Below are 16,494 nucleotides of genomic sequence, written 5' to 3'. Positions count from 1 at the left end.
TTAACCGTGGTGCAAGAATAGCACAAAGATACAATGAATGTGCAGATCCAGAAACTACAGCAAAAGCAAAACACTGGAAGTCTGGATTCAAGCCCTGGAAGAAGCGGCAGTGCAGGAGTGACCTAAATGGAGGAAGCTGGAAGTGAGTTGGCACCGTCCCAAGGCAAGTGCCCCTCCTTTGCTCCATGCCTGTTCCATGGTAAAGCAGCAGGTTGAGTGCGACCTGCCCTTGGCTCCAAAGGGTGAACTGGCGGGCCCCCTCCCCCATAGGTCTGCTGATAGTTGACATATACGGTGTACATGCTGGAAGGGACTCTAAGTTTTTGCCAAACAGGTATGGCAGAAGCCTGTGAGGCTGACAGCCTAGAACTCTCAGAAAGCAAAATGACACAGTTAGAAATGTAAAAGTGCAAAAACAGGTGAAGGAATGCACCTGGTAACGCAAGGGGTGGAGCTGCCTGCTGAATGAAGGCTGCCCCACAAGTGGAGATGGGCTGGCAAAGCTGGCAGCCCCACCAAGGTATCGCAGTTGCAAATGTGGGTAATTTAATAGCCACAGAAGTGAATCCAGAGACAATTGATTAACAGCCGAATGAAGTTTTATTGGTGTAAAAAGAATTGTCTTGGGAGCAGCGGTTCCCTAAACTAAAGGAAAAAAAGCAGGCTGAGCTCCTTGCTGCTTACGTGAAGGTTTTATGCCTATGCAGCAGGTATGTGATTTAATTAAGTGCTATGCCGGTGGTCAAGGAAGACAGGAGACTGAAGAAACTTTCAAAATAGTAGTATACCTGCAATATGCAGTGTGTCTTGGCTCTAATATACACAGAGGCAAGATCATCAATGACTGATATGATGAATCAGCTGACTCTTTCCTTAGGACAGTGCCACTATGCTGTAGACTTGGAAAATATGTTTGTCTCCGTTGATCTGCTCCAGAGAGCCAGGACCAGTTTGCATTCACATGGAAAGAGCGGCAATGGACATTTATGATGCTACCACAAGGCTAGCATAGCCCTACTGTGTGCCACAGGTTGGTGGCTCAGGACTTGGCCACTTGGCAATATAAGGATACAGTGTCTTTATATCATTATATAAATGATATTATGCTAACCTCTGATTCTCTTACAGATCTTAAAGAAACCGCAGACAACCTGTGCCCTGCACTAGATACCTGGGAATAGGAAATCAATGAAGCCTAGGTCCGAGGGCCTGGATTGTCTGTTCTTGGGAATTGTCTGGTCAGGTAAGACCAAAGTAATTCCAGAGGCTGTGATAGCTAAGGTCCAAGCATATTTGAGACCAACCATGGTAAATCAGCTACAAGCTTTTGTAAGCCTTTTGGGGTACTGGAGAATATTTATCCCCCATTTGGCTCAGGTCTTGTATCCTTTATATGCCTTAATTTAAAAAGGTGCCCCATGGGTTGGGAAAATAAAAAAAAACAGGCATTTGCCACAGAAAAAAGTGCAGTAGCACAAGCCCAAGTGCTACAGATATATTTATCCATATTGTTAGTTACTCCAGAGACCTTTACTTTTTCATTCAGCATCAACTTACTGTCTACTGTCCTTTCATTTCCACATGAAGGACTTCTTTGAGCATTTCTTGTAAGGTAAGTCTAGTGGTAGTGAATTCCCTCAGTTATTGCTCATTTGGAAATGTTTTAATTTCTCCCTAATTTTTAAAGGACAACTTTGCTGGGTGTATTATTCTCAGGTAATAGTTTTTATTTTCTTCAGCGTTTTAAATATGCCCTCTCACTTCAGTTGTTGTAATTTTGAGTTCCAGAATTCCCATTTGGTTCTTCTCTATACTTTCTATCTCATCATGGAAATTCTCTTTTTGTTCATGTATATTTTCCAGATTTCCTTAGTTTTTTTTTGGTCCATCTTTTCCTTTAGTACATTGATCCTATTTATGAGTGTTGTTCTAAGATCTTTAATTAGTAATTCCAAAGACTGCTTCCTCCAGAATATTTTTCATTGAATTCTTTTTTTCTATGACTTGGCAATACTATCCTCTCTCCTCGTATGCTTTGTAATTTTTTGTTGAAAACTGGACATTCTGAGTAATGTGTTGGGACAACTTTGGAAATTTAGTCCTTCTACTCTTCGGTCTGCTAGATTAAGGACAAAACATGAAGAAACAAAAAGGAAGGAAAGAAGGAGAGAAAGGGGGAAAAAGAAAGGAAAATAATAACACAAAAAAACAAGAGAAAAATAATAGAGTGCTTTGCCTCTCCAGGTCTTTTGCTATGTGCTGGCAGGAAACCAAAAACTATTATTTTAGAGGCTGAAACTTAGCTCTGTTATCTGCTCATTCTCAGGGATCTTCCAGACCCCAAAATATAAAAAAATAAAAAAGAGAAAGAGGTGCACTGACTTTTTGCATGCCTGTAGATGCTGATGTAAGGCCAGAAGATGCTGCTTCTGAGAGAAACCAAGGCTAAGTCTATGCTGGGTCCTCAGGGATGAGAAAGACTAAACAAAACAAGAATGCGAAAGAAGAAAACCAGTCAATGAAAAAGTGCACGGGGTCTTTAAGTCCTGATAGATACTGGTATAAGGCCAGAAGCTGCAGCTGCAGAGAGGGCCGAAATGAAGGCCAAAGTCTATGTTGTACCCTCAGGGATGTGTGAGACCATGAAATACCCACACACACAGAAAGGGAAAAAAAAAAAACACACTAACTCTTTATATCCAGTTGACTGCTGTGGGAGGGTGGAAGAACTGTAGTCAGCTTCTGCACTGGTCTCTCATGGATCCCCGAGACCAATCTCAGCTGTCAACTCAGACTTTAAGAGGAGGTTTCCTCTGCCATGCCTGGCCCCAGCTGACTACTTCTGGTACCTGGGTCAAGTTTCTGCCCTCTGCCACAGGGCTGAGCAGTAAGAGCTGGTCACTGGTTCATGCTTTCACTTACAAAAGCTGCAGTGTCAGCAATCTATTACTTCTTCTGGCACTCTTATAGTTGTTCTAATTGTCCATTCTGGTTCCAGGGTTGCCACTTAAGTTAATTCCAGCCTCCTTTTCAAACTCTTTTTTGAATGGAGGGAGTGATTTGTAAAATTTTCTGCTCTGCCATTTTGCCTGTAGTTCTTTTCATCAAACTTCCTCTTACAAGTGTCTCCCCATATCCCCACACACCTTAATAATAGAGATCTTATAAAATCCTAAAGGAACTGTTTTCAGAACTTACATGAAGCAAGTGGCTCCAAGAGGCTCAAAGGATGAACAATAATGGATGTACTGTGACACCCAGATCCTCACCCTCCCTTCAGAAATGAAGCGCTTATTTTTCCATCTGCTGGGAATGTCATCAGACAACAGCTCTCAGCTGAGTCCTTCCCCAGGACTTGTCTTTGCTTGAAGAAAGCTGCCTTGCTCAAAGTTTTACCTCTTGCCAGGAGTAACTCACTTCCATTGAATGGTTGATGTTGGGGTATAAGAGGTTCAGTTCCCCTTCTCCAATTTGGAGCAACTCAAGCATCATCTTGTCTCCAGAGTTCTCTTTAGGATTAACAGGTCTTTTTTTATGTGATTGCATCAGAGTTCAACTTTTCTCTCTGCCAAATATTACTTCTTTCACTTCCCTATAGGTTTTTTTTAAACTTCTTTTTAAATTAATTTTTAAATTAAAAAAAAATGACAAGAAAGAAACACAAACATTCTTAAGCTGTGACCATTCCGTTCTACATATATAATCAGTAATTCACAATATCATCACACAGTTGCATATTCATCATCATGATCATTTCTTAGAACATTTGCATCAATTCAGAAAAAGAAATAAAAAGGCAACAGAAAAAGGAATAAAACAAAAACAAAAAAATTATAATACCATACCCCTTACCCCTCCCTTTCATTGATCACTAGCATTTCAAACTAAAGTTATTTTAACATTTGTTCCCCCTATATTTATTTTTATTCCATATGTTCTACTCATCTGTTGACAAAGTAGATAAAGGAGCATCAGAAACAAGGTTTTCACAATCACACATTCACATTGTGAAAGCTATATCATTATACAATCATCATCAAGAAACATGGCCACTGGAACACAGTTCTATATTTTCAGGCAGTTCCCTCCAGCCTCTCTATTACATCTTGAATAACAATGTGATATCTATTTAATGTGTAAGAATAACCTCCAGGATAACCTCTCGACTGTGTTTGGAATCTCACATCCATTGACACTTTATCTCATTTCACTCTTCCCCCTTTTGGTCATGAAGGTTTTCTCAATCCGTTGATGCTGAGTCTCAGCTCATTCTAGGGATTTTCGCAATCCCTTGATGCTGAGTCTCAGCTTATTCTAGGATTTCTGTCCCACATTGCCAGGAAGGCCCACATCCCTGGGAGTCATGTCCCACATAGACAGGGGGAGGGTGATGAGTTTGCTTGTTGTGTTGGCTGGAGAGAGAGACCACATCTGAGATGTGTTTCAGTTTAATATATACACATGTACATTTTGGTATTAATGATTTTTTAGTAGTTTGTTATTGGTTTTGTTCTTGAAAGCAGTCCCCTGTAAATATTAGAACTGTCTCTGTCTTAGAGTTTGCTTTTCAGGGAACCCAGTCAGTGACCATCTGAAAATATATTTGCAAATCCTGGTCTAGTTCCCAGGTCTAAAGGGTCTGGTCCCTCTTGATCTTCATGTAAAACTGCAATGGTTTTCAAACTCTGTCCCAAGGAATCTCTTCTGTGAAGGTGTTTATATTGCAAATATTTGATTTGAGTTTCACTCTTAAAAAATCATTTTAGTCATTTAAAATACATGAAAACCAATAACAAACTACTAAAAAATCATGAATACCAAAATGTACATGTGTATATATTAAACTGAAACACATCTTAAACAGTCTATTAACTTGTGGTGGTAGCTTAAATAATTTTTGTACAGACCTCAGAAGAAAGTTTCTTCCTTCATTATTGTGTAAATATTTCAACTTAAAAATATTTTTTTAAAGTTTGAGAAAGGCACAATTAAGTGTGTGTGTGTGTGTGAAATTTCCCTCCCACTCCATTCTCTCAGTTTGCCATTTCTCATCAGGGACTGTACAGCTTTCATTTTCCTGGATATTTTTCTAGAGAAATTCTATGCAATCAATTGTACACACACATAAATGCACACACAGATACACACACTTTCCTCTCCTATGCATACCATAGCATATGCTAAATACTGTTCTACAGATTGCTTTAAAAAACCCAGCTTTTTAAATTGCATAATATAACATATATACAAAGCAAAAAAAGAAAAAAGCAATAGTTTTCAAAGCCGTCTTCAACAAGTAGTTACAGGACAGATCTCAGAATTTGTGATAGGCTACTATACCATCATCTCAGATTTTTCCTTCTAGCTGCCTCCTATTAGGATAGAAGGAATACGTTTTTTTTTTTTTTTAAACTGACTTCCCCCCCTTTTTTGTGAAAAATAATAAATATATACATACATAAAAGCAATTAATTTTAAAGCACAGCACAACAATTAGTCATAGAACAGATTTCAGAGTTTGGTATGGGTTGCAATTCCACAATTTTAGGTATTTACATCAAGCTGCTCTAAGATGCTGGAGTCTAAAAGAAATATCAATTTAATGATTCAGCAATCATAGTTTTTTGTTAAATCCTACCTTCTCTGTATAGCTCCACCATCGCTTTTGTTCTTTCTATCCCTCTCTTTTGAATGGGCTATGGCCATTTTAACTTTTTCATGTTGGGAGGGGCTGTCAATAATATGGGGTAGGGAGATGGAACTCTCTGATGTCTGTGCTGGTCTCTCTAGCTTTCAGGACTTAACTGGTCCAGGGACCCATCCGGAGGTTATAAGTTTCTTGAAAGTTACCCTAGTGCATTAAAATTTAATATATCTTGGAAATTTTTCTTTATGGAGAAGGACTTCAATGTGTCTTAAATATGTCATTAATTCATAATCTACTGTTTTGCTCTGATCTTTTATAAAATTCAAGCCCATGCATTTCCTGCTACATAAAACTGCCCAAACGAGTTGCACTTGACAGTATTATTTAACTACAATTCTTCCTTCCCATCCCTGTCCATGACTTCCCTGTGTATACATATACATTCCTACTCTTGTTGACTTTGAGCTTGACCACTGACTCATTGTGACCAATGATATTGAGTGGAAGTGACAGTATGCCAGTTCTAAGCAGAGACTTCAAGGGGTTTTCTGTGTTTTACTTGCTGTGGTAGGTTGAATCATATACCCCAACAAACACATGTTCTTGTTTTCTTATTGGCTAAATATTTTTTTCTTTTTAACTTTTTTTAAACTGTGAAATACAACCCATATACAAAAAAAGGCAATAAATTTCCATGTATTTTTTTTAATAGTTTTTTTATTAATTAAAAAAAGAATTAACAAAACAATTAGAAATCATTCCATTCTACATGTACAATCAGTAATTCTTAATAACATCACATAGTTGCATATTCATCATTTCTTAGTACATTTGCATCAATTTAGAAAAAGAAATAAAAAGACAACAGAATAAGAATTAAAACATTAATAGAAAGAAAAAAAAAAAAACCCTATACCTCACATGCAGCTTCATTCAGTGTTTTAACATAATTGCATTACAATTGGGTAGTATTGTGCTGTCCATTTCTGAGTTTTTATATCCAGTCCCGTTGTACAGTCTGTATCCCTTCAGCTCCAATTACCCCTTCTCTCTCTTTTTTTTTTTTTAATTAACGGAAAAAAAGAAATTAACCCAACATTTAGAAATCATACCATTCTACATATGCAATCAGTAATTCTTAACATCATCACATAGATGCATGATCATCAATTCTTAGTACATTTGCATCGGTTTAGAAGAACTAGCAACATAACCGAAAAAGATATAGAATGTTAATATAGCGACAAAAATAAAAGTAATAATAGTAAAGTCAAAACAAAACAAAACAAAACAAAACAAAAACCAATAGCTCAGATGCAGCTTCATTCAGTGTTTTAACAAGATTACTTTACAATTAGGTATTATTATGCTGTCCATTTTTGAGTTTTTGTATCTAGTCCTGTTGCACAGTCTGTATCCCTTCAACTCCAATTGCCCATTATCTTACCCTGTTTCTACCTCCTGCTGGACTCTGTTACCAATGACATATTCCAAATTTATTCTCGAATGTCAGTTCACATCAGTGGGACCATACAGTATTTGTCCTTTAGTTTTTGGCTAGACTCACTCAGCATAATGTTCTCTAGGTCCATCCATGTTATTACATGCTTCATAAGTTTATCCTGTTTTAAAGCTGCATAGTATTCCATCGTATGTATATACCACAGTTTGTTTAGCCACTCTTCTGTTGATGGAGATTTCGGCTGTTTCCATCTCTTTGCAATTGTAAATAATGCTGCTATAAACATTGGTGTGCAAATGTCCGTTTGTGTCTTTGCCCTTAAGTCCTTTGAGTAGATTCCCAGCAATGGTATTGCTGGGTCGTATGGCAATTCTATATTCAGCTTTTTGAGGAACCGCCAAACTACCTTCCACAGTGGTTGCACCTTTTGACATTCCCACCAACAGTGGATAAGTGTGCCTCTTTCTCAGCATCCTCTCCAGCACTTGTCATTTTCTGTTTTGTTGATAATGGCCATTCTGGTGGGTGTGAGATGATATCTCATTGTGGTTTTGATTTGCATTTCTCTAATGGCCAGGGACATTGAGCATCTCTTCATGTGCCTTTTGGCCATTTGTATTTCCTCTTCTGATAGGTGTCTGTTCAAGTCTTTTTCCCATTTTGTAATTGGGTTGGCTGTCTTTTTGTTGTTGAGATGAACAATCTCTTTATAAATTCTGGATACTAGACCTTTATCTGATATGTCGTTTCCAAATATTGTCTCCCATTGTGTAGGCTGTCTTTCTACTTTCTTGATGAAGTTCTTTGATGCACAAAAGTGTTTAATTTTGAGGAGCTCCCATTTATTTATTTCCTTCTTCAGTGTTCTTGCTTTAGGTTTAAGGTCCATAAAACCTCCTCCAGTTGTAAGATCCATAAGATATCTCCCAACATTTTCCTCTAACTGTTTTATGGTCTTAGACCTAATGTTTAGATCTTTGATCCATTTTGAGTTAACTTTTGTATAGGGTGTGAGAGATGGGTCTTCTTTCATTCTTTTGCATATGGATATCCAGTTCTCTAGGCACCATTTATTGAAGAGACTGTTCTGTCCCAGGTGAGTTGGCTTGACTGCCTTATCAAAGATCAAATGTCCATAGATGAGAGGGTCTATATCCGAGCACTCTATTCGATTCCATTGGTCGATATATCTATCTTTATGCCAATACCATGCTGTTTTGACCACTGTGGCTTCATAATATGCCTTAAAGTCTGGCATCGCTAGACCTCCAGCTTCGTTTTTTTTCCTCAAGATGTTTTTAGCAATTCGGGGCACCCTGCCCTTCCAGATAAATTTGCTTATTGGTTTTTCTATTTCTGAAAAATACGTTGTTGGGATTTTGATTGGTATTGCATTGAATCTGTAAATCAATTTAGGTAGGATTGACATCTTAACTATATTTAGTCTTCCAGTCCATGAACACGGTATGCCCTTCCATCTATTTAGGTCTTCTGTGATTTCTTTTAACAGTTTTTTGTAGTTTTCTTTATATAAGTTTTTTGTCTCTTTAGTTAAATTTATTCCTAGGTATTTTATTCTTTTAGTTGCAATTGTAAATGGGAATCGTTTCTTGATTTCCCCCTCCGCTTGTTCATTACTAGTGTATAGAAATGCTACAGATTTTTGAATGTTGATCTTGTAACCTGCTACTTTGCTGTACTCCTTTATTAGCTCTAGTAGTTTCGTTGTGGATTTTTCCGGGTTTTCGACGTATAGTATCATATCGTCTGCAAACAGTGATAGTTTTACTTCTTCCTTTCCAATTTTGATGCCTTGTATTTCTTTTTCTTGTCTAATTGCTCTGGCTAGAACCTCCAACACAATGTTGAATAATAGTGGTGATAGTGGACATCCTTGTCTTGTTCCTGATCTTATGGGGAAAGTTTTCAATTTTTCCCCATTGAGGATGATATTAGCTGTGGGTTTTTCATATATTCCCTCTATCATTTCAAGGAAGTTCCCTTGTATTCCTATCTTTTGAAGTGTTTTCAACAGGAAAGGATGTTGAATCTTGTCAAATGCCTTCTCTGCATCAATTGAGATGATCATGTGATTTTCTGCTTTGATTTGTTGATATGGTGTATTACATTAATTGATTTTCTTATGTTGAACCATCCTTGCATACCTGGGATGAGTCCTACTTGGTCATGATGTATAATTCTTTTAATGTGTTGTTGGATACGATTTGCTAGAATTTTATTGAGGATTTTTGCATCTATATTCATTAGAGAGATTGGTCTGTAGTTTTCTTTTTTTGTAATATCTTTGCCTGGTTTTGGTATGAGGGTGATGTTGGCTTCATAGAATGAATTAGGTAGTTTTCCCTCTGCTTCGATTTTTTTGAAGAGTTTGAGGAGAGTTGGTACTAATTCTTTCTGGAACGTTTGGTAGAATTCACATGTGAAGCCATCTGGTCCTGGACTTTTCTTTTTAGGAAGCTTTTGAATGACTAATTCAATTTCTTTACTTGTGATTGGTTTGTTGAGGTCATCTATGTCTTCTTGAGTCAAAGTTGGTTGTTCATGTCTTTCCAGGAACCCGTCCATTTCATCTAAATTGTTGTATTTATTAGCGTAAAGTTGTTCATAGTATCCTGTTATTACCTCCTTTATTTCTGTGAGGTCAGTAGTTATGTCTCCTCTTCCATTTCTGATCTTATTTATTTGCATCCTCTCTCTTCTTCTTTTTGTCAATCTTGATAAGGGCCCATCAATCTTATTGATTTTCTCATAGAACCAACTTCTGGTCTTATTGATTTTCTCTATTGTTTTCATGTTTTCAATTTCATTTATTTCTGCTCTGATCTTTGTTATTTCTTTCCTTTTGCTTGCTTTGGGATTAATTTGCTGTTTTTTCTCCAGTTCTTCCAAGTGAACAGTTAATTCCTGCATTTTTGCCTTTTCTTCTTTTCTGATATAGGCATTTAGGGCAATAAATTTCCCTCTTAGCACTGCCTTTGCTGCATCCCATAAGTTTTGATATGTTGTGTTTTCATTTTCATTTGCCTCGAGGTATTTACTAATTTCTCTTGCAATTTCTTCTTTGACCCACTCGTTGTTTAAGAGTGTGTTGTTGAGCCTCCACGTATTTGTGAATTTTCTGGCATTCCGCCTATTATTGATTTCCAACTTCATTCCTTTATGATCCGAGAAAGTGTTGTGTATGATTTCAATCTTTTTAAATTTGTTAAGACTTGCTTTGTGACCCAGCATATGGTCTATCTTTGAGAATGATCCATGAGCACTTGAGAAAAAGGTGTATCCTGCTGTTGTGGGATTTAATGTCCTATAAATGTCTGTTAAGTCTAGCTCCTTTATAGTAATATTCAGATTCTCTATTTCTTTATTGATCCTCTGTCTAGATGTTCTGTCCATTGATGAGAGTGGGGAATTGAAGTCTCCAACTATTATGGTATTTGTGTCTATTTCCTTTTTCAGTGTTTGCAGTGTATTCCTCACGTATTTTGGGGCATTCTGGTTCGGTGCGTAAATATTTATGATTGTTATGTCTTCTTGTTTAATTGTTCCTTTTATTAGTATATAGTGTCCTTCTTTGTCTCTTTTAACTGTTTTACATTTGAAGTCTAACTTGTTGGATATTAGTATAGCCACTCCTGCTCTTTTCTGGTTGTTATTTGCATGAAATATCTTTTCCCAACCTTTCATTTTCAACCTATGTTTATCTTTGGGTCTAAGATGTGTTTCCTGTAGACAGCATATAGAAGGATCCTGTTTTTTAATCCATTCTGCCATTCTATGTCTTTTGATTGGGGAATTCAGTCCATTAAATTTTAGTGTTATTATTGTTTGGATAATATTTTCCTCTACCATTTTGCCTTTTGTATTATATATATCATATCTGACTTTCCTTCTTTCTACACTCTTCTCCATACCTCTCTCTTCTGTCTTTTCGGTTCTGACTCTAGTGCTCCCTTTAGTATTTCTTGCAGAGCTGGTATCTTGGTCACAAATTCTCTCAGTGACTTTTTGTCTGAGAATGTTTTAATTTCTCCCTCATTTTTGAAGGACAATTTTGCTGGATATAGGAGTCTTGGTTGGCAGTTTTTCTCTTTTAGTAACTTAAATATATCATCCCACTGTCTTCTAGCTTCCATGGTTTCTGCTGAGAAATCTACACATAGTCTTATTGGGTTTCCCTTGTATGTGATGGATTGTTTTTCTCTTGTTGCTTTCAAGATCCTCTCTTTCTCTTTGACCTCTGACATTCTAACTAGTAAGTGTCTTGGAGAATGCCTATTTGGGTCTAATCTCTTTGGGGTGCGCTGCACTTCTTGGATCTGTAATTTTAGGTCTTTCATAAGAGTTGGGAAATTTTCAGTGAAAATTTCTTCCATTAGTTTTTCTCCTCCTTTTCCCTTCTCTTCTCCTTCTGGGACACCCACAACATGTATATTTGTGCGGTTCATATTGTCCTTGAGTTCCCTGATACCCTGTTCAAATTTTTCCATTCTTTTCCTGATAGTTTCTGTTTGTTTTTTGAATTCAGATGTTCCATCCTCCAAATCACTAATTCTATCTTCTGTCTCTTTGAATCTATCATTGTAGGTATCCATTGTTTTTTCTATCTTTTCTACTTTGTCCTTCACTTCCATAAGTTCTGTGATTTGTTTTTTCAGTTTTTCTATTTCTTCTTTATGTTCAGCCCATGTCTTCTTCATGTCCTCCCTCAATTTATCGATTTCGTTTTTGAAGAGGTTTTCCATTTCTGTTCGTATATTCAGCATTAGTTGTTTCAGATCCTGTATCTCATTTGAACTATTGGTTTGTTCCTTTGACTGGGCCATATTTTCAATTATTTGAGCGTGATCCGTTATCTTCTGTTGGCGTCTGTGCATTTAGACAGATTTCCCTGGGTATTGGATCCAAAAGTTAGGAAGATTTTTCTGTGAAATCTCTGGGTTCTGTTTTTCTTATCCTGCCAAGTAGGTGGCGCTCGTGGCACACATTTGTCTGCGGGTCCCACCAGTAAAAGGTGCTGTGGGACCTTTAACTTTGGAAAACTCTCGCTGTCCGGGAGGTTCGCTAGCCGAAGCGGCTTGGAAGAGTTCTAGCTGGCCCGGGGACCGAACGCAGGGAGGGTTGCTGGCCACCGCAGCCCGGGAAAGCGCCCGTCCAAATTTCCTAGTCGGCCCGGGCGACAAGCGTGGCGGGAGGGCGCCAGCAGCAGCGGCCCACCCGGGAGAGTGCACGTTCCCGGGGAGTCACGGGTTTGGAAGGGGCCTCCCCCGCCCATCACCGTTCTCCACGGCCTGGGGATTTCCGATCCAATTCTCTCAGTTGGTCCGGGGGGCCGCGCGTGGTGTGGCCACCAGCTGCCGTGGTTTCAGGGGACCACCTCTCCAATTCTCCCAGCCGGCCCGGGAAGGGGGAAGGGAGTTACTCCGGCCCGGGAAGGGGGAAGGGAGTGCCACCCGCGCTCCTCTGCGATCTCACCCAAGCGGCTTCTCTCAGCCAGCCAGCTGTTCCAGGATGGGGTATGCTGTCTTTTTTATCTCTGTTGTGGCTTTGGGCACTGTTCTGTATCGTTTCTACTCCCCTAGTAGCTGTCCTGGAGAAGAAACTAAGATCTGCTTCTTACTAAGCCGCCATCTTCTCCGGAAGTCTCCAAGTATGTTTTAACAAGTAGTTATAGAACAGATTTAAAGTTTGGTATGGGCTACAGTTACATGATTTTTAATTTTTTCTTGTAGTTGCTCCAAGACACTGGAGACCAACAGAAATATCAATATAATGATTCAGCAGTCATATTCATCTGTTAAATCCTGTCTTCTCTGTTATACTCCTTCTCTTTAAATAATATATATATACATAAAAGCAATACATTTCAAAGTATATTACAACAATCAGTAGTAGAACAGATTTCAGAGTTTGATATGGGTTACAATTCTACAATTTTAGGTTTTTATTTCTAGCTGCTCTAAGATACTGGAGGTTAAAAGAAATATCAGTTTAATGATTCATCACTCATATTCATTTGTTAAACTTGAACTTCTATGTATAATTCCACCAGCACCTTTGATCTTTATCCCACTCTTTAGGGGCATTTGAGCTACACCCATTCTAACTTTTTCATGTTAGAAGAGACTGTCGATAATATGGGATGGGGGATGGAACTAATAGATGCTCTGGAAAGGCGAGCCCCTATGCATTTCAGGACTTATCTGGTCCAGGGAACCATCTGGAGGTTGTAGGGCTTTGGAACCTTTGTAAAATCTTATATAATGCCCTAGGTATTCTTTAGGATTGGCAGGAATGGTTTTGATTGGGGTTTGGCAAGTTATGATAAGTAACAATGTCAAAATGAAGCATGCATAAGAATGACCTCCAGTGTAGCCTCTCGATTCTATTTGAACTCTCTCAGCCACTGATACATATTTGTTACACTCCTTCCCCACCCCCCCCTTTTTTTTTTATCAGGATGGCATTGTTGATTACATGGTGCCAGGGCCAGGCTCATCCCTGGAGTCATCTCCCATGCCTCCAGGGAGACTTTCATCCTTGGATGTCATGTCCCATGTGGGGGAGGGGAGACGGCAATGGTTTCACTTGCAGAGTTGGGCTTAGAGAGAGAGAGGTCACATCTGAGCTACAAAAGAGGTCCTCCAGAGGTGACTTAAGCATACCTATAGGTAAGTTAAGCTTCTCCACTGCATACATAAGCTTCACAAGAGCAGGCCTCAAGAGCAAGTGTTTGACCTATTGATTTGGGTGTCCCTAATATTTGGCACAGCATTCAGGGTTTCCCTTAAGTTTAAGTTTAATAATTCTATATTTTTTTTCATAATTTTTCTCCAATCCCACAAAGGACTTTGCCAATATTTTTGATTATCTGGTAAGTATACTTTGGGATATATTCAAGCATTATATTAAACTATACAGGATTAAAGGCTCTCATTCTTATTCTGGATTCCCTGTTCTTGGATTGCTTAGAAGATCTATCCATATAAGTTGAGTTAGATTATGTGATACAGAAAATTTAGGTTTTGGACATAATAAAACTTTCTCCCTTTTGCCTCAAAGAGACGTGAAGTTCTAAAATATGGGCAATATCTTCCTTACCCCTGTATTCTGAATTGCCTTATTCCTGATCTGATCGGCCTCATTCTTATCTCCAAATACCAGGTTATATATATATAAAACAGCCCCTCAAAACCCAGAAATAATAATTACCACTCCAGACTAAATGTGACTGTTATAAGAACTTATTATCTAGGCCCCAGTTTTCTAATAAGTATTTTCTAAATGAGATCATACAATATTTGCTCTTTTGTTTCTGGCTTATTTTGCCTCACCAAATGTCCCACAGGTTCATTCACATCATTGCTTGCCTCACAACTTTGTTCTTTTTGTAGCAACACCATGTTCAATCATATGTTTACACCATCATTAGCCAAACTACTCCTCAGTCAGTGCATCTTTCAGCCACCTCCATCTACTGGGCCTTACATATAATGTCTGAAGTCAACAGTCTCTCAACACTCTCAATTGTAGATAATTTCATTGTTCCCAAGAGAAAGAGAGCCGACAAATACACCCTCACCAAATAGAAAATCCAAACCTCCCCCTAACTCTTGTCCGTCCTCCCATTATGCAAGCACATGCTCTTAATCTTAAGCTACATTCCCGTGGCTGTAGACCCATTGTAAACAGGACCTTTTTTTTTTTTTTTTTTTTTTTTTTTTTTAAAGGAAAGACAGAGAGAAGGAAGGAAGGATAGAAGGAAGGAAGAAAGGGAAACATTTTTAAACATTTTCTTGTTTTATTGTATTCTGTTTCTCCGTTTTTGTTACATGGGCTGGGGCCGGGAATCGAACCGAGGTCCTCCGGCATAGCAGGCAAGCACTTTGCCCGCTGAGCCACCGCGGCCCGCCCCAGGACCTTTTTGAACATGCTATTTGTAGTTAACCTGGGGCAAACTGAAAGAGGGTGGGTCTTTTTTTTTTTAATTTAATTTATTTTGTATTATCAAACCAAAACAAAATACAAGCATGAACATTCTTAACATACAAACATTCTGTGTATGGTATACAATCAATGGCTCACAATATCATCACATATTAGTATATTCATTACCATGGTCATTTTTTTTAGAACATTTGCACCACTCCAGAAAAAGAAATAAAAAGAAAAAAGGAAAAGCTCACACATTCCATACCCCTTAGCCCTCCCTCTCATTGACCACTAGTATTTTCATCTATTCAATAGATTTTAATCTTTGTTCCCCGTATTTTTTTTCTATATCCCTTACCAGTTTTTTCATGGTTCACTAGTATTTCAATCTACTCATTTATTTTAACATTTGTTCCCACTATTATTTATTTATTTTTAATCCATCTTTTTTAACTCCTCTGTCAATATTGTAGATAAAAAGAGCATTGGATGCAAGGTTTTCACAATCCCATAGTCACATTGCAAAAGCTTTATCATTATAATCCATCTTCAAGAAACATGGCTACTGGAACACAGCTCTATCAGGTACTTTCCTCTAGCCTCTCTAATACACCCTAAGATAAAAAGGGAATATTTGTTAAATAGGTAAGAATAACCTCCAGGATACCCTCTCAACTCTGTTTGAAATCTCTCAGCCACTGACACTTTATTTTGTCTCATTTCTCTCTTCCCCCTTTTGGTTTGAGAAGGTTTTCTCAATCCCTTGATGCTGAGTAATGGGGGTGGGAGGTGGGGTCTTAATCTACATTACTGAAGGCCTTATAAAGACAACCCAGAAGTCACAGATGCCAGAAAGGAAAAGACATCTCCAAGTGATGGGAGGCAGAGATACAAGCTAGAAACCCTAAGGATTGCTGGCAGCTAGCACCAAACACTACAGACTTTGAGGAGAAAGCAAGCCATGATGATATCTTGATTTTGGACTTATTTTAGCCTAAAAACCATGAGCCAATAAATTCTTGTTGTTTAATTTGAGCCATTGTGTGGTATTTATAATAGCATCCTGGCAAACTGGGACTGTTGACCTCATGTACTTCTGTGTTTTGGCATGCGCTGTGTATTCCTTGGGTAGTCACTTGTCCCAGAATAAGGAGGAAACAAACAGCAGTCTTGAGCCTAAGCAGCAGTCTGGAGCCTAGCCTGGGCAAGCCCAGTCTAGCTGCAGCAGGCCTGCAGACCTGTGAAAGAGAAATAAATGTTTGTCGTAAGTCATTAAGACTTCAGGGCTGAACACAGCAAACAAACTTACCACCCTCCCCCTTTCTATGACTCCCAGGGGTGTAAACCTCCCTGGCAATGTGGGACAGAAATCCTAGAATGAGCTGGGACTCAGCATCAAGGGATTGAGATAACCATCTTGATCGAAAGGGGGAAA

General features: G+C 38.4%; 1 protein-coding gene across 17 annotated transcripts in view; it reads left to right on the top strand.

Moving 5' to 3' along the window:
- Positions 1 to 16,494, top strand: part of GRIN2B (glutamate ionotropic receptor NMDA type subunit 2B) — an 849,505-nt gene that overhangs the window by 154,019 nt on the left and 678,992 nt on the right. For 11 of the 17 annotated variants that reach the window (XR_013179559.1, XR_013179558.1, XR_013179557.1 and 8 more), the window contains exon 6: positions 1,129 to 1,243. The exons of 5 other annotated variants lie outside the window; for them this stretch is intronic. The gene's annotated coding sequence lies outside the window, so the exon portion shown is untranslated. Of the gene's footprint in view, positions 1 to 48; positions 1,031 to 1,128; positions 1,244 to 16,494 lie in introns of those variants that run through there. One more of the 17 variants, XM_077170136.1, reaches the window with a different exon arrangement.

This window comes from Tamandua tetradactyla, chromosome 7 (genome assembly GCF_023851605.1).
Source record: "Tamandua tetradactyla isolate mTamTet1 chromosome 7, mTamTet1.pri, whole genome shotgun sequence".
NCBI classification, from domain to species: Eukaryota; Metazoa; Chordata; class Mammalia; order Pilosa; family Myrmecophagidae; genus Tamandua; species Tamandua tetradactyla.
The sequence above is the reverse complement of the archived record's forward strand: the minus strand, read 5'-3'. Positions and strand labels throughout refer to the sequence as shown.